This window comes from Lepisma saccharinum, unplaced genomic scaffold, assembly GCF_977018435.1.
Source record: "Lepisma saccharinum unplaced genomic scaffold, izLepSacc3.1 HAP1_SCAFFOLD_162, whole genome shotgun sequence".
Classification (NCBI taxonomy): domain Eukaryota; kingdom Metazoa; phylum Arthropoda; class Insecta; order Zygentoma; family Lepismatidae; genus Lepisma; species Lepisma saccharinum.
The window spans coordinates 349,397-369,112 of record NW_028142969.1 but is presented as its reverse complement, the minus strand read 5'-3'; the positions used below and the strand labels follow the sequence as shown (position 1 = coordinate 369,112).

General features: G+C 29.3%; 4 pseudogenes; all 4 read right to left on the bottom strand.

The window, feature by feature from the left end:
- Positions 1-4,674: 4,674 nt before the first annotated feature.
- Positions 4,675-6,177, bottom strand: LOC145982400 (NADH-ubiquinone oxidoreductase chain 5 pseudogene; annotated as a pseudogene).
- Positions 6,178-6,192: 15 nt separating this feature from the next.
- On the bottom strand, positions 6,193-8,290 carry LOC145982399 (NADH-ubiquinone oxidoreductase chain 4 pseudogene; annotated as a pseudogene).
- Positions 8,291-9,722: 1,432 nt separating this feature from the next.
- On the bottom strand, positions 9,723-10,670 carry LOC145982425 (NADH-ubiquinone oxidoreductase chain 1 pseudogene; annotated as a pseudogene).
- A 6,435-nt stretch (positions 10,671-17,105) lies between these two features.
- LOC145982398 (NADH-ubiquinone oxidoreductase chain 1 pseudogene) lies at positions 17,106-19,286 on the bottom strand (annotated as a pseudogene).
- Between the last annotated feature and the right edge of the window lie 430 nt (positions 19,287-19,716).

The following is a 19,716-nucleotide window of genomic DNA, read 5'->3' as shown; positions in this document are numbered from 1 at the left end:
TATATATATATATATAATAATACTTATAATAATGACTATTTTAATAATTATAATAATAATTATAATAATTATTATTATTATTATATTCATGTATGGTGTTTTGTGTTTGTCTTTTATTTAGAGTGGACGTTTATTGCCTAAATTTACTTCTTGATTACTAGTTTATCTCCACATGATTCGTTTTAATAAAGACATTAATTCTTTTTAGATGGTAAGTTGCGTTGTCTCTAGTAGCCTATTTCAGTATTGAAAGACATTCATAATTTTATAATTCATCGTCTTTCTTGAGATGAAACTACTGATATAAATATTTAAGTTATAAGATAATAATATAAATGACGAAAAAATGCTTCGAAGAGTTTAATTTTCTTGCAAAATAAACGTGACGTTGGAACAAATGAATCTTCTTAAGTATTAGAAACAATGTGAGGCATTTAGTGAAGCGTATTTCTCCTGTTGGAGAATTCTGCTCTGTGTGGTTTGGAGAACACATTGCCACCTTTGTTACGTCAAGGACTTGACATTTCTTCTCAATGGCAAGAACAGCCAAATGAGGCAGTTTGCATCCAGCATCCTGTTTCGAGCAAGCCTTTTCAAAGATTTTAAGGACAACCATCTTCGTAATGCTGAAGAGTTTTGGGCAAAAAACCTTTCAGAAAATGCTATCACAGGATAAAAAAAATCAGACAAAGATTACAGTTACTCACGATTCAAGAAATATTCTGACCATGGCATTACTTACTCTTACCCTACCACTCCAACGTATGTCTGTGCTAAACAATTACAGGCACCTATGGGGTTCGTGGGAAGATGTTCTTCGATTTTGATATATTCGAGAAAGAGCGAACCTGTATCCAATGATTGAAGCGTGGCAGATCCTAAATAGCGTTATTTTACGTGCCCGCGATATGTTTTGATTCGAATTTTAAGTGTAATTTGCATTTTAAGGTTCATGTTCAATACATTTCGAAATAATATATCCTCATTAACTTCAAGAGTATCGAAGAAATTCCCTTTGTTAAGGTTTTCTCAGACTCATCATCTCGAAATTCAAGTCCCTGAATAGTAAGAAACCGCGATGAATCCACAACAACTGACATTTAGTGCCGGGTTTTTTCGATCACCTTTGCTCCAAGGTTCGATACCCAGTGGAGGCACTTTAAGCTAAGTCCCGATTGACTTTTCTGTGCATAAAATGGACTTAAAACACAAAATCAACCAACCAATCAAATCTTGAATCAACTTTGAATGTATTTTAATAATTAGCGTTGTCACTAACGACCACGATTAGAATAATTTGCGCGTACTACAGATGATGTCTTGTGGTCCTGAAAATATTCGTGATGTTTTAAAACCATCCACATTCAACACTTTTTCCCAGTTCTTAAAACTTTTTAAAACTTAGGTTAATCTCGACGATTATAGGACATAAATGAATGAGAAATCACCTATGCCCAGGTCGGCACTCGAATCTTGAACGAAAGTCACATACACATAGCTACATATATACTAAACAAATTAACATTTGTTAATCAAGTTGGTATTATAAACAGGAAAGTGATATCATGCAGAATACACCACTTTGAAAAGGTGAAAATCGTCATATACTTATAAATGAACTCTCTTTATTATTTGATATTTAATTAACTTCAGTTGGAGGGCCCGGAGAGTGCGAAGTGGCGCCCCCTGCCTCCTCTGGCGTCGTCACTGCTTCCAACCCTCTAATAACTTCGCAGCTGATAGCCTCACCTTCGAAATGGAAGCTTGTGTGTCGGCGAATAATACAAAGAACTTGTGTTCACTGTCCCTCTTGCATTCAAAGTTTGCCGTTTTCCTTTTCAGCTTTTCCTGCAAAACTTCCTGTCAGCAAGCAAAGCAAATTACAGAAATTTTATTGCCCCTCCCTTGCATCAACTTTCATTCCTACTTTAGGCCTGGATTTATGGCACTTACCCGCTACTGCAGGTTTGCCCCCTGAATGAACGGTGTCCATTGTTTAAAGCAAAACCTCTGTCAGTGGGAAGCGGCGAAAAATAGTCTCGGAAAACGCCCTGGCCGTAAACAGACTCCCGCCACCCTAACATTGCAGTGAGCTTCCCTCTGAAGTTTGATAAAACTACTTTGTGAAATTTGTTTAGTAACGATTGAAAATGTAGACAGTAGATACTACATGTATTTTGCTAATAAACTTGAAGGCTAAATTTACAGAATAAAAAGAACAGTTACAACATTCCTTCATTTGATTCACAGAAAAGCTAATCGGAACTGGACCCACACTTTAAAATGGGATTCAAATCACTATGTTCCTTCACCGGTTATCGAACCCGGCACCCCTTGATTACAAGGTGAAGTGCTACCACTGTACCATCGGGGAGTCCCAATAGAACAAAGTTTCCTTCTACGACGATTATACAGAAGTTAGTGCACTTCCTTCATATGAAATCTATTCTAAATCAGGCTCAGTATTTCGTTATTACAATCCAAGGAATAGTATTCAAATTAAATAAGAAATAAATACATAAAAAAGCATTCTAAATAATCTTCAAACAGACGTAAAAAATCGAATGTCTCGTCTGGAGAACGAGACGAGAAAGGCGAAAGTAATCATATAAAATATTTCATTTAAGGATTACTTAGATACAAACCTCTCACATTAGATAACATTTTGTCCTTAGGTTCTTGAGAACTTCGTGTCTCAGCAAAGAAATAAGGATTATGAAATTTTTCCGAGTTTTCTGTGACTGCACAAAAAACAAAAACGTGCTTAATACAAGGAAATCGTATAGACGATTTTATTTAAGGATTACTTAGATACAAACCTCACACATTCGATAATATTTTGTCCATAGTTTCTTATGAATTTCGTGTCTCAGCGAAGAAGTAAGAATTAAAATATATTTCCCTGGTTTTCCGTGATGGTACAAAAATTGAAAATGAGCTTAAGAGAAAGTAGTCATATAGGAGATTTTATTTATGGATTGCCTAGATACAACCCTTACACAGTCGATAAGATTTGGTCCATAATTTCTTGTGAACTTCGTGATTCAGCCAGGAAGTAAGAATTTAAAAATATTTCCAGGGTTTTCCCTGAATGTACGTACAAAAATAAAAAACGGACTTAATAGAAAGTAATCATATAAATGATTTTATTTAAAGATTACCTAGATACAAACCTCACACACTCGATATTGGTGTATAGTTTCTTATGAATTCTATGTCTCAGTCAAGAAGTAAGAATTTAAAAAAAATTCCCGAGTTTTCCCTGATGTACAAAAATAAAGTAAGGGTTTAATAGAAAGTAATCATATGGAAGATTTTATTTCAAGACTAACTGGATACAAACCCTACACACTCAACAATATTTTGTCCATAGTTTCTTCTGAACCTCGTGTCTCAGCGAAGAAATAAGAATTAAGAAATATTTCCCGTGTTTTGTTGACGGTACAAAAAAACGGGCTTCATAGTAAGTAATTGTGTAGAAGATTTTATTTAAGTATTACTTAGATACAAACTCAACACATTCGATAATATCTGGTAAATAATTTCTTGTGAACTGCGTATCGTAACAAGGAAGTAAAAGTTAAAAAAACATATTTACCGCATTTTCCGCCACCTTACAAAGATTGAAAATAGGCTTAATATAAAGTAATCATATAGGATACTTTATTTATAGATTTCTTATATACGAACCTCGGATACTCGATAAGATTTCGTCCATAGTTTCTTGTGAACTTTTTCTCAATTGTAATAATATTATCCACATTACTATCAAAAAAAATAATTACAGACCGAGAAAAAAGATCACCGTTTGAGTGTGGATTTGACCCAAAATCCTCAGCACGAATTCCATTCTCTATAAAATTCTTTCTAATTGCAGTAATTTTTCTAATTTTTGATGTAGAAATTGTATTACTATTACCAATAACAGTTATTATTACTAATTCAAAACTAATATATTGAATATGTGTTAGACTCCTATTCCTATTAATCTTGCTTTTAGGTTTATATCATGAATGAACCCAAGGATCACTAGAATGAGCATGCTAGAGTAATAGTTAATAATAATATTTGAGTTGCATTCAAAAGGTATTGAATAGTTCAATTTACTTTATTGAGCAAGAAGCAAAAGCAATCAGCTTCGACCTGAATAAATTGGTATATATTACCCTTGCTTATTTGACTGAAGCCAAAGGAAGGCGGCATATTAATGTTAATAATAAAATTAGGATTATCTCCTCAGTTAAGGGGTATATTATTAAGTGGGGGCTGCTAACTTCCATCTTTAGTGGTGAAACTCTATTAATACTCTCACACTATTTCTTTAGTATAAAATTACATTATCTTTTCATGATAAAGCTGAACTTTAAATAAGTTCAAGAAATGCCTATAGAATTATTTTATCCTTCCTAATAACTTCAATATTATGCTTTATTATAAGCTATATAAACACATATAAATTATTAATAAAATTACTATTAAAAATGAAAATATAAAATAAATATTAAAATAATTAGAATGTATTAATTGGATATTTAAAGAACCACTCCTTATATATTTATAGACTCCCTGTCCCCCCATAAGTTCACTTCATCCATAATCAACAGCCTTAATATATAGACCTCCAGTAATAAATGAACTACCAATTAATCCACCAGAGGATAAATAAGGTAAAAATCATATCCCCCCTAATAAATAATATATTATTTTATTATTAAAAAATGGATAAATTTCGAACAAGAAAGATGTAATATTATACCCAATTCACCCTCCCAATAAAATACATATAATTGCCACTATTTTCAAACTAAGTGGGATAATAATAACAAAAACAGAAGGAAATATTAATCATATTAACCCAGAACCACCTACAATAGATAAGAATAATAGGCCTAACATACCTTTAAATATGCCTCATCCCCCATCATCTGAAAAGAATTGAAATGATATACCTCTATAAGATTTACCAACTAAATAATAATTTAATCGAAAACTATAGGCTATAGTTATACCCGTAGAAACTCATAATAAAACAAATATTACTAAATTAAAAGAAGATATACTTAATATTTCCAAAATTAAATCCTTAGAATAAAACCCAGCCAAAAACGGTATTCCACATAAGGCAAGACTAGAAATTATTATACAAGAAATAGTTATTGGTATTTTATTAATTAGACCCCCCTACAACGAATATCCTGAACATCCCCTATTACATGAATAACTACACTGGCACATAAAAACAATAAAGACTTAAATATAGCATGTGTCAATAAATGGAAAAATGATAACTCCTTTAACCCCACAGATAATGTTAACATTATTAACCCAAGTTGTCTTAATGTAGATAAAGCAATAATTTTCCTCAAATCATATTCAAAATTAGCACCAACCCCAGCTATAAATATAGTTAACCCTGACAGTAATAAGAGTATCCTACCAAAAACAGTATATATATATCAGTATATCTCCAAAACGAATTAATAAATAAACTCCAGCAGTAACCAAAGTAGAAGAATGAACTAATGCAGAAACTGGGGTGGGTGCAGCCATAGCTGCCGGCAATCATGCAGAAAATGGAATTTGTGCACTCTTTGTTATCCCAGCAATAATAATAAATCTAGTAATTAATATTATATCAAAGTCAGAAACTAATCATAAATAATAGATATAATTTCAGCTACCATAATTTAATATTCAAGCAATAGATAATAAAATAAATACATCACCAATTCGGTTAGACAAAGCAGTTAATATTCCAGCAGAATAGGAACGAACATTCTGATAATAAATTACTAGGCAGTAAGAAACTAGTCCTAGACCATCCCATCCTAAAATAATTCTAATAATATTAGGAGAAATAATTAAAAACATTATAGACCCGACAAATAATAAAACTAAAATAATAAATCGATTTATATTATAATCCCCTTCTATATAAGAACCTCTATAATTAATAACCATAGAAGAGATATATATAACTAATCCTATAAAAATTAAAGATATTCAATCAAATAATATTGTTATGATAATACTAGAACTATTCAAATTAACAATATTTCACTCAATAAAAATTGTAATATCCCTAATTAAAAATATTATCCCTAATAATAATAAAATTATTCTACTAATTAATAAAATAATTGATACTATACTTGTAATAAAAAAATTAAAAACCATTGATCTAAGAACTTTTTAGCTACCAGTAAGTCCACAACTTACTATTCTACTTAAACTACTTAAATAATTCAAATTCAATGAAATATTGGAGAACAAAAAAAAAAATAAAAAATTTAATGGAAATAAATGACAAAATAATAATAAATATTCACGAATGTTACTTCTTCAGCAAGAAAATACACCAGAGTAGTATATTCCATGTTGAGTGTAAGAATATAAATATAAAGTATAACCAGCACTTAAAAAGGAGAGTAAACTAAAGTAGGATCACCCAATAATTCTATTTAATAGACTAATTTCACCCAACAGATTAATAGAAGGGGGGGCAGCTATATTAGTAATTCTCAATATAAATCATCATAAAGATAATCTAGGAATATAACTAATTATCCCCCTATTAATTAATATACTACGACTACCTAATCGTTCATAAGTAATATTTACTAGACAAAATATTCCAGAAGAACAAAGACCATGTGCTACTATTAAAGTAAGACTACCATTTATTCCTCATGCCCCTATAGTTATAATCCCCATCAAAACAAGACCTATATGTGCTACAGATGAATATGCAACCAAAGCCTTTAAATCAATTTGACGTATACAAACAAGACTAATTATTCAAATTCCAACAATGCTAATACCAAATCAAAAAATATTATATTTAACAGCTAATCTCTCAATACAAGAAATAATTCGCAAAATCCCATACCCTCCGAGCTTTAATAAAATCCCAGCCAAAATCATAGACCCACTAACTGGAGCCTCAACATGAGCCCTAGGTAATCACAAATGAACCAAAAATATAGGTATTTTTACTAAAAAGGCAAACACCATTCTAATATATCAATATTAATATATCTAAATATATATATATATAAACCCCCCACCTTATAATTTAACATAAAAATACCAACCAAAAGAGGTAAAGAAGCAAGTAATGTATAAAAAAGTAAATATACCCCCGCTTGTACTCGTTCTGGCTGATACCCTCACCCTAAAATTAAAAATAAAGTAGGTACTAATGATCCCTCAAAAAACAAATAAAATAAAAAAAAAATATTCTTATAAAAGTTAATATTAACAATAATAATAAAATAATTAACAAAAATATAAATCTACAAGGATAAAAATAAATAGATATAATACTATTTCTAGCCACTATTATTAAAAAAATAATTCAAATGCTAAGCAAAATTAAAGAGTAAGACATCACATCTAAGCCAATAAAATAACCAGCCCCCCATACTCCGATACCAAATCATACTATTAATAAAAACAAAAAACAACCAAAAATAATAGAAATTTGAACCACCATTCATAAAGAACTATTAAATCTCAAAAGGATTAAAAATATAAAATAAAAAATATATTTTAACATTTCAATAATACAAAAGAATTAAAATAATCATTACCATGAGTACGTGTAACTGATACTATAACAGATAGACCAAGAGCCCCCTCACATACACAAAACGAAATAAATAATAAACAAAAATAAGCTTCTTCCTGATTATTAATAAAATAATAAGTTATATATAAATATAAGGATAACACAATAAATTCAAGTCTTAATAGAGTTACTAATAAGTGCCTACGTTGAGAAATAAAGCATAAAAATCTAGTAAATAAAATAAATAATATAAATAATACTCTTAACATAAGTTTTAATAGTTTAATAAAAACAATGGTCTTGTAAATCATTAATGAATTAATAATTCTAAAAACATCAAGGAAGATATAATTACATCATCATTAGCTCCCAAAGCCAATATTTTTATTAAACTTCCCCTTGATATTAAAATACAATTAATACTAATCACTGTTATATTAATATTAGCACTAATAATATTATATATAACACATTAACTATCTATGGGGATCACACTAATTATACAAACTATTACTGCATGCCTAACAATATCCACATTTTTAAAATCCACATGACTTTCCTATGTATTATTTCTAGTATTTTTAGGAGGAATATTAGTTCTATTTATTTATACAACAAGACTTACACCAAATGAAATATTTAAAATAAGAACAAAAATAATAATTATGAGTGTAACTTTAATATTATTATGTTTATTTATATTAATAATAATATACCCATTATTAACCCCCTCAATACTACAAAATATAGATACTTATACAACCTGAAGAAGTACACCACCCTTACCAGGAATAAAATTATACAATGAATCCATTATAATAATAACTACTATAACAGTAGTATATCTATTTATTACATTAATTTCAATTGTAAAAATTACTAGACTTTCACATGGGCCTCTAAAAATAATTAAATAATTACAAATGACAAAACCAGCACGGATTTATCACCCTCTACTCAAATTAGCAAATAATGCATTAGTAGACTTGCCAGCCCCACTAAATATTTCCTATTGATGAAATTTTGGCTCACTCATAGGAATATGTCTTTCAATCCAAATCTTAACAGGTCTTTTTTTAGCAATACATTATATTTCAAGAACAGATTTAGCCTTTCTAGAGTAATACACATCTGCCGAGATGTGAATTATGGGTGAATACTACGAACTATTCATGCTAATGGCGCCTCCATATTTTTTATTTGTATATATATACATGTTGGACGAGGAATATATTATGGATCCTACTTATATTTTCACACATGATCTATTGGGGTTATAATTATATTAGCAACAATAGCAACAGCATTTGTTGGATATGTATTACCATGAGGGCAAATATCATTTTGAGGTGCCACAGTAATTACTAATTTACTCTCGGCAATTCCATATTTAGGGACTACGTTAGTCCAATGAATTTGGGGGGGATTTGCAGTAGATAGTGCTACACTAACTCGATTCTTCGCCTTTCATTTTTTATTACCATTTATTTTAATAGCAATATCCATAATTCATCTACTTTTCTTGCATCAAACTGGGTCTAATAATCCACTATCTATTAATAGCAACATGGATAAAATTCCATTCCACCCATACTTCTCAATAAAAGATATATTAGGGTTTATACTTATAATTTTAAGACTAATACAACTCTCATTAATATTTCCAACAACCCTAGGAGACCCTGAAAACTTTACCCCTGCAAATCCACTAGTAACCCCAGTACACATTCAACCAGAGTGATACTTTCTGTTTGCATACGCCATTCTACGATCAATCCCAAATAAGCTTGGAGGAGTAGTAGCACTAGTATTATCTATTATAATTTTATTTATTATACCAATACACCATAAAAGAAATTTTCGTGGACTACAATTTTATCCATTAAATCAAGTATTATTTTGATTAATATTTGCAACCTTTATTTTATTAACCTGAATTGGAGCCCGACCCGTAGAAACTCCATACATTACTACTGGGCAAGTATTAACAATTATATATTTTATATATTTCATTATATCCCCAGCAACCCTACTACTATGAGATAAAATCTTAAAAAAATGACTTCTTGACTGAAACTTTAAGTGTATGTCTTGAAAACATAAAATAGAATATAAATATTCTAGAAGTCTTCACATTCTAATTATTATGCAACTAAATATAAATTGATACAATCAACCCCCTAAAACCAACAAAAAAAAATAAATAATTTAAAGAAACCGGAAGAAAACTTTTTCAAGCTAAATATATAAGTTTATCATAACGAAATCGTGGTAGTGTCCCTCGAATTCAAATATAAATAAATCCTAAAAAAATAACCCTTAAGTAAAAAAAATAAGAAAAGTGGTATCCCCCCAACAATAAAATTCTAAATAAAACACTTATAAATAAAATACTAGCATATTCAGATATAAAAATTAAAGCAAATCCACCAGCGCTATACTCAACATTAAACCCAGAAACAAGTTCAGATTCCCCCTCAGCAAAATCAAAAGGAGTCCGGTTAGTTTCAGCTAAACAAGAACTCAATCAGGCTAACGCCAACGGTAAAGCAATAAAGATAAACCATAAATAATCCTGAAAAACATTAAATAAAAGTAAATTATAGCCACCAATTAAAAAAATAAAAGATAGTAAAATTAATACTAATCTAACCTCATAAGAAATAGTTTGAGCAACGGCTCGAAGACCCCCAAGTAACGCATAATTAGAATTAGATGCCCACCCAGCAGATATTACTCTATACACTCCTATTCTCATACAACATAAAAAGAAAAATACCCCCAAATAAAAATTAAATAATAAGGTGTGATATGGAAAAACAACCCAAACAACCAAAGACAAAAATAAACTAAAAACTGGAGATATATAATATGGATAATAGTTTCTCAAAGTAGGTAATGTTTGCTCCTTAGTAAATAATTTAACTGCATCAGCAAAAGGCTGAAAAATACCACAAATCCCAACCCGATTAGGCCCCTTACGAATTTGAATATAACCTAAAACCCTGCGCTCAAATAAAGTAAAAAAAGCAACTCTAATTAAAACACATACAACTAAAATAATAAAAGAAATAACTCCAATAAATAAATCTGATATCATCTACTATAAAAAGAAATTTATCTTCATTATTGAATTCTAAATTCAATGCACTTCTCTGCCATAATAGTAATTATTATTAATCAATATTATATATATAATATAAGTATTTGGTCCTTTCGTACTAAAACACTTTTGATATTAAGAGATAGAAACCAACCTGGCTCACGCCGGTTTGAACTCAGATCATGTAAGAAATTAAAGGTCGAACAGACCATCAAATTTGAAATGCTACCCCCAAATGATATCTTAATCCAACATCGAGGTCGCAACCCCTCCTGTCGATATGATCTCTCAAGAAAGATTACGCTGTTATCCCTAAGGTAACTTATTCTTTAAATCACTAAAAATGGATCCAAATAACAAAAATTATTGAATATTAAATAAAAAAGAGCTAATTATTATCTTCCCATCACCCCAACAAAATACTATTTAATAATATATATAATTATATTACTAATCAAAACATCATTAAAATAATATAAAGATCTATAGGGTCTTATCGTCCCCTTAAAAAAATAAAGCCTTTTCACTCTAAAGTAAAATTATATATTAATTAACTAAAGACAGTCTATTCCTCGTCCAACCATTCATTCTAGCCCCCAATTAAAAGACTAATGATTATGCTACCTTCGCACGGTCAAAATACCGCGGCCATTAAACAAATGTCATTGGGCAGGTTATACTTCATATAAAAATCATGAAAAGATGTTTTTGATAAACAGGCGAGAATAAATTTTGCCTAATTCCTTTAATTAATTAAGTAAATATACTAATAGAATCATAATTTCAAAATAAAACCAATTAAAACATATAATTAAGTAAGCAAGTAAAACCAAACTAAATTTTTAATAAAATTTCAAATAAATTATAACAAAATTACAAAAATTAGCAATCTCCAAACCAATAAATATAATAGTTTAATATAAAGTTATAACCAACATATTAACCAGAAGCACATCCCCCTAGTCATAACTAAACATTAATATTATAATATATATATATTAATATAAAAAATATTAAAATGCAAAGCTATATTAAATATAATTCCCTAATAACTGGATATAAGGTAAGTCGAATAACATTTTATTACAAATAACAATTTTAACAGAAAAATATAACACTTTTACCTTAAAATTAGTCTACTAGCTCCTCACCCTTCGAGAAAATAGAATATTCAATTAAAATTTAATCCTCCCTGATACAAAAGGTACGATTATTGACATCTCCTGTAATAAAAATCAATATTTCATATATTTAATAAATCCCAACACTGTACTAATAACCTATAACAAACTAATTCATATACACTAAGTATATAACCAACCCCAATAAAATTACTTTTCATATAAAATCAACTTATAAACTAAATTCAAATAGTAATAAAATTTCTATCAAAATATGTCGAATTGCACGACTAACTACTCAATGTAAATGAATATTCTAACTAACAGAAATATTTTGATATTATATTCAAACTAGGTACACCTTCCGGTACACCTACTATGTTACGACTTATCTCACCTATATAAATGAGAGCGACGGGCGATGTGTGCATGCCCTAGAGCTAATAAACCAAAATGTTATTCTAAAACAAAATTACAATTAAATCCAATTTCAAATATAATTTCAATATATTATCCAAATCAACATAATGTAACCCATCTCCACCCACTAATAAGCTGCATCTTGACCTGAAATATATTTCAACAGAAAAAAAGAATATATATATTTAAATATTCAAATTACGGTGGTATACAAACTGATACTTTACAATAATAGGTCAAATAAAACGCGGAATATCGATTACGGGACAGGTTCCTCTAAATAGAATAAAGCACCGCCAAATTCTTTGAGTTTCAAGATCATAACTAATACTACTCAAACCAAATTTACAATGATAATAATAGGGTATCTAATCCTAGTTTAACATATCACATTTATAGAATTAATAAAAATAAAGAACAAATTATATTAAAAATTTCACCTAATAAATAAAATATAAACAACCAAAAATCAATTATTACTACAATTAAGCCAACAACTCTCCACTTATGTCCCCACGTCTAACCGCGGCAGCTGGCACGAATTTAGCCGGACAAAATAAATATTAAAATTTAAAATCCTGTAATCTAATTTACATTAAAATTAAACAAAACCACACACTGCGAACTAAATTCAAATACACCGTCTCAACCCATAAAAAATTGGCGGAAATTTTCCCTCTCTTTAATAAATACATATGTAAAATTTAACCAGGGAATTTTAAGCTAGAATAAAACTTTAGTTCTAAAATATAAAGAGAGGTTCTTTATTATTATATAGTATGTATTATATTAAATTAAATTATAATTAGAAATTATCTCACGAAAATTTCCTCCCTTTTTATTTTTACTCACTTTCCCATACTATATAGAACACATTTTTTTTCCCTCAAAATTGTGTTCTATATAGATATATTAACTTCTTTTTTCTCTAGACTCAATAAGTATTAAAATGACATGTTAATTAAGTCAATTACTTTAAGTTAGACTACAAAAACTTAAAAAAAATTGGATAAAATTAAAAAGGATTCTGAAGTATTTTATATTATTTAATAAATAGATTCTACTTATTGATCATAACAATAAAAGTCTAATAAATAGTATTATTAACCCACTATTATAACTTATATATAAATAAGATGTCTGAAAAAGGATTACCATGATAGGGTAAAGTATACATGAAATTTAACATGTTCTTATTAATTTATTTGTAACAAAAATGAATTTTTATAATTGAAAGAATTAAACTTTCTCCAATGGTATCAAACCCCATAGTGCATCATACACCAAAATATAATAAAAAGGTAAGCTAATTAAGCTAGAGGGCTCATACCCCACATATGAAGGTCTATAATTAATCCTTCCCTTTTTAATGCTCACAACCCCCAAGAAAATAATATTCCTATTGACCCTCACAATAGGAACCCTCCTTTCTATTTCTTCCACCTCATGATATGCAGCCTGAATAGGCTTAGAAATTAATCTAATATCTTTTATCCCATTAATTTCTACACCAAATAATCAACGAAATACAGAAGCATCACTTAAATACTTCCTAATTCAAGCATTAGCATCATCAATAATTTTGGCTGCAGCATTAATTATAATTAATGCTGCAAACTTCAATATACAGATCCAGCTTTTAACCATAGCTTTATTAATAAAAATAGGAGCTGCTCCATTTCACATTTGAATACCAGAAGTTATAGAAGGAATAACATGAATTAACTGCCTAGTAATAACAACTATTCAAAAAATTGCTCCATCAACATTGCTTAGTTATGTAATTGACAATTTAAACATAATTTTAATTTTAACAATTAGAACATCAGCAATTATTGGAGCAATTGGAGGATTAAATCAAACCTCGTTACGAAAAATTATAGCCTTTTCATCAATTAACCACATATCATGAATTATTCTAAGAATAACATCAGAAGATAATACCTGGTTAACATATTTACTACTTACTATACATCCTTATAACTACCTCTACCATTATGTTATTTTCAATGAACAAAACATACTACGTCCATCAACTGTTTATATTAAAACTTCCGCCCATTAAAAAAATATCTTTATTCATATCAATATTATCTCTTGGTGGACTACCACCTCTACTAGGGTTTTTACCAAAATGGATAGTCATTATCCAAACAACCAACTTTAAGCAATTAATTATAATTATAATCCTAATTAGCATATCGTTGCTAACCTTATATTATTACTTACGAACCTCACTTACATCAATTTTAATAAATTATAAAACTAATATATGGAATATCATTACTTAAACTTAAAAGAACAAGTATTATCAGTAGTTACAATTTTTCTCTCAGTATGTGGACTACCTATAATCCAACCAATTTACATATCTCTATAAAATCTTTATAAGGTCTTAAGTTAATTTTAAACTAATGACCTTCAAAGTCATAAATAAGGGGTACTCTTTTAGGCCTTAATACATATATGTATCACCCTGAAATTGCAGTTCAAAATTATTATTCTTAACTATAAAGCCAAAATTTAATGAGAGAGTTTTAAACTCATACATAAATTTACAGTTTATCACCTATAACTTCAGTCATCTCATTCTTGCAACGATGATTATTTTCTACTAACCATAAAGATATTGGTACAATATATTTAATTTTCGGAGTATGATCAGGAATAGTTGGAACATCATTAAGTATCTTAATCCGTATAGAATTAGGTCAACTAGGAAGTTTAATTGGAGATGATCAGATCTACAATGTGATTGTAACTGCACACGCATTTATTATAATTTTTTTCATAGTAATACCTATTATAATTGGGGGATTTGGAAACTGACTAGTACCTTTAATAATTGGAGCCCCAGACATAGCCTTCCCACGATTAAATAATATAAGATTTTGATTACTACCTCCATCATTAACTCTACTATTATCAGGAAGAATTGTAGAGAGTGGTGCAGGAACTGGTTGAACAGTATATCCTCCCCTATCTGCAGGAATTGCACATGCCGGAGCCTCTGTAGATTTATCAATTTTTTCATTACATTTAGCAGGAGTATCCTCTATTCTAGGGGCAGTAAATTTTATTACAACAGTAATTAATATACGAACTATAGGAATATCCATAGAACGAGTACCATTATTCGTATGGTCAGTAGTAATCACTGCAGTTCTACTATTATTATCACTACCAGTTCTAGCAGGAGCAATTACAATGCTATTAACAGATCGAAATTTAAATACCTCATTTTTTGACCCATCTGGTGGTGGAGACCCAATCTTATATCAACACCTATTCTGATTCTTTGGACACCCAGAAGTATATATTCTAATTCTACCGGGATTTGGAATAATTTCACATATTGTAACTCAAGAAAGAGGTAAAAAAGAAACATTTGGAGTTCTTGGAATAATTTATGCAATAATAGCAATTGGGTTCCTAGGATTTATTGTATGAGCACATCATATATTTACTGTAGGAATAGATGTTGATACTCGAGCATATTTTACTGCAGCTACAATAATTATCGCTGTACCAACAGGAATTAAGGTATTTAGATGAATTGCAACACTACATGGAACACAAATTAATTACTCTCCATCAATATTATGAGCATTAGGATTTATTTTCTTATTTACAATAGGGGGATTAACAGGAGTAGTATTTGCAAATTCATCACTAGACATTGTGCTGCATGACACATACTATGTTGTAGCACATTTTCATTATGTATTATCTATAGGAGCAGTATTTGCTATTATAGCAGGACTAGTACATTGATTTCCATTATTTACAGGAGTAATAATAAATCCAGATTGATTAAAAATTCAATTTATCTCAATATTTATTGGAGTTAACTTAACATTCTTCCCACAACATTTTCTAGGATTAAGAGGAATACCGCGACGATATTCGGATTATCCAGATGCATATACAATATGAAATGTTGTTTCAAGATTAGGATCAATCTTATCATTTACAGCAGTAATTATTATAATTTTTATTACCTGAGAAGGTATGACAAGTGCCCGACCAACATTATTTAATCTACAACAAGCATCATCAATTGAATGGTATCAAATGTCACCTCCCTCTGAACATACATATTCAGAACTCCCAATACTACTTACTAACAACTAATTTTTAAGGTGGCAGAGAAGTGCATTGAATTTAAGCTTCAAATATAAGGAATATCCCTTACTTAAAAGTGGCAACCTGAAATCAAGTAGGATTACAAGATAGATCCTCCCCATTAATAGAACAAATAATATTTTTCCATGACCACACAATATTAATTTTAATTATAAATTTAATTCTGAAAACATCAAGGAAGATATAATTACATCATCATTAGCTCCCAAAGCCAATATTTTTATTAAACTACCCCTTGATATTAAAATAAAATTAATACTAATTACTGTTATATAACTATTAGCACTAATAATATTATACATAAAACATCCACTGTCTATGGGGATCACACTAATTATACAAACTATTACTGCATGCCTAACAATATCCACATTCTTAAAATCCACATGACTTTCCTATGTATTATTTCTAGTATTTTTAGGAGGAATATTAGTTCTATTTATTTATACAACAAGACTTACACCAAATGAAATATTTAAAATAAGAACAAAAATAATAATTATGAGTGTAACTTTAATATTATTATGTTTATTTATATTAATAATAATAGACCCATTATTAACCCCCTCAATACTACAAAATATAGATACTTATACAACCTGAAGAAGTACACCACCCTTACCAGGAATAAAATTATACAATGAATCCATTATAATAATAACTACTATAACAGTAGTATATCTATTTATTACATTAATTGCAATTGTAAAAATTACTAGACTTTCACATGGGCCTCTAAAAATAATTAAATAATTACAAATGACAAAACCAGCACGGATTTATCACCCTCTACTCAAATTAGCAAATAATGCATTAGTAGACTTGCCAGCCCCACTAAATATATCCTATTGATGAAATTTTGGCTCACTCATAGGAATATGTCTTTCAATCCAAATCTTAACAGGTCTTTTTTTAGCAATACATTATATTTCAAGAACAGATTTAGCCTTTTCTAGAGTAATACACATCTGCCGAGATGTGAATTATGGGTGAATACTACGAACTATTCATGCTAATGGCGCCTCCATATTTTTTATTTGTATATATATACATGTTGGACGAGGAATATATTATGGATCCTACTTATATTTTCACTCATGATCTATTGGGGTTATAATTATATTAGCAACAATAGCAACAGCATTTGTTGGATATGTATTACCATGAGGGCAAATATAATTTTGAGGTGCCACAGTAATTACTAATTTACTCTCGGCAATTCCATATTTAGGGACTACGTTAGTCCAATGAATTTGGGGGGGATTTGCAGTAGATAGTGCTACACTAACTCGATTCTTCGCCTTTCATTTTTTATTACCATTTATTTTAATAGCAATATCCATAATTCATCTACTTTTCTTGCATCAAACTGGGTCTAATAATCCACTATCTATTAATAGCAACATGGATAAAATTCCATTCCACCCATACTTCTCAATAAAAGATATATTAGGGTTTATACTTATAATTTTAAGACTAATACAACTCTCATTAATATTTCCAACAACCCTAGGAGACCCTGAAAACTTTACCCCTGCAAATCCACTAGTAACCCCAGTACACATTCAACCAGAGTGATACTTTCTGTTTGCATACGCCATTCTACGATCAATCCCAAATAAGCTTGGAGGAGTAGTAGCACTAGTATTATCTATTATAATTTTATTTATTATACCAATACACCATAAAAGAAATTTTCGTGGACTACAATTTTATCCATTAAATCAAGTATTATTTTGATTAATATTTGCAACCTTTATTTTATTAACCTGAATTGGAGCCCGACCCGTAGAAACTCCATAAATAAAATTATAATAGATAATACTAGTGCTACTACTGGGCAAGTATTAACAATTATATATTTTATATATTTCATTATATCCCCAGCAACCCTACTACTATGAGATAAAATCTTAAAAAAATGACTTCTTGACTGAAACTTTAAGTGTATGTCTTGAAAACATAAAATAGAATATAAATATTCTAGAAGTCTTCACATTCTAATTATTATGCAACTAAATCAACCCCCTAAAACCAACAAAAAAAATAAATAATTTAAAGAAACCGGAAGAAAACTTTTTCAAGCTAAATATATAAGTTTATCATAACGAAATCGTGGTAGTGTCCCTCGAATTCAAATATAAATAAATCCTAAAAAAATAACCCTTAAGTAAAAAAAATAAGAAAAGTGGTATCATCCCAACAATAAAATTCTAAATAAAACACTTATAAATAAAATACTAGCAAATTCAGATATAAAAATTAAAGCAAATCCACCAGCGCTATACTCAACATTAAACCCAGAAACAAGTTCAGATTCCCCCTCAGCAAAATCAAAAGGAGTCCGGTTAGTTTCAGCTAAACAAGAACTCAATCAGGCTAACGCCAACGGTAAAGCAATAAAGATAAACCATAAATAATCCTGAAAAACATTAAATAAAAGTAAATTATAGCGACCAATTAAAAAAATAAAAGATAGTAAAATTAATACTAATCTAACCTCATAAGAAATAGTTTGAGCAACGGCTCGAAGACCCCCAAGTAACGCATAATTAGAATTAGATGCCCACCCAGCAGATATTACTCTACTCATACAACATAAAAAGAAAAATACCCCCAAATAAAAATTAAATAATAAGGTGTGATATGGAAAAACAACCAAAGACAAAAATAAACTAAAAACTGGAGATATATAATATGGATAATAGTTTCTCAAAGTAGGTAATGTTTGCTCCTTAGTAAATAATTTAACTGCATCAGCAAAAGGCTGAAAAATACCACAAATCCCAACCCGATTAGGCCCCTTACGAATTTGAATATAACCTAAAACCCTGCGCTCAAATAAAGTAAAAAAAGCAACTCTAATTAAAACACATACAACTAAAATAATAAAAGAAATAACTCCAATAAATAAATCTGATATCATCTACTATAAAAAGAAATTTATCTTCATTATTGAATTCTAAATTCAATGCACTTCTCTGCCATAATAGTAATTATTATTAATCAATATTATATATATAATATAAGTATTTGGTCCTTTCGTACTAAAACACTTTTAATATTAAGAGATAGAAACCAACCTGGCTCACGCCGGTTTGAACTCAGATCATGTAAGAAATTAAAGGTCGAACAGACCATCAAATTTGAAATGCTACCCCCAAATGATATCTTAATCCAACATCGAGGTCGCAACCCCTCCTGTCGATATGATCTCTCAAGAAAGATTACGCTGTTATCCCTAAGGTAACTTATTCTTTAAATCACTAAAAATTTATCCAAATAACAAAAATTATTGAATATTAAATAAAAAAGAGCTAATTATTATCTTCCCATCACCCCAACAAAATACTATT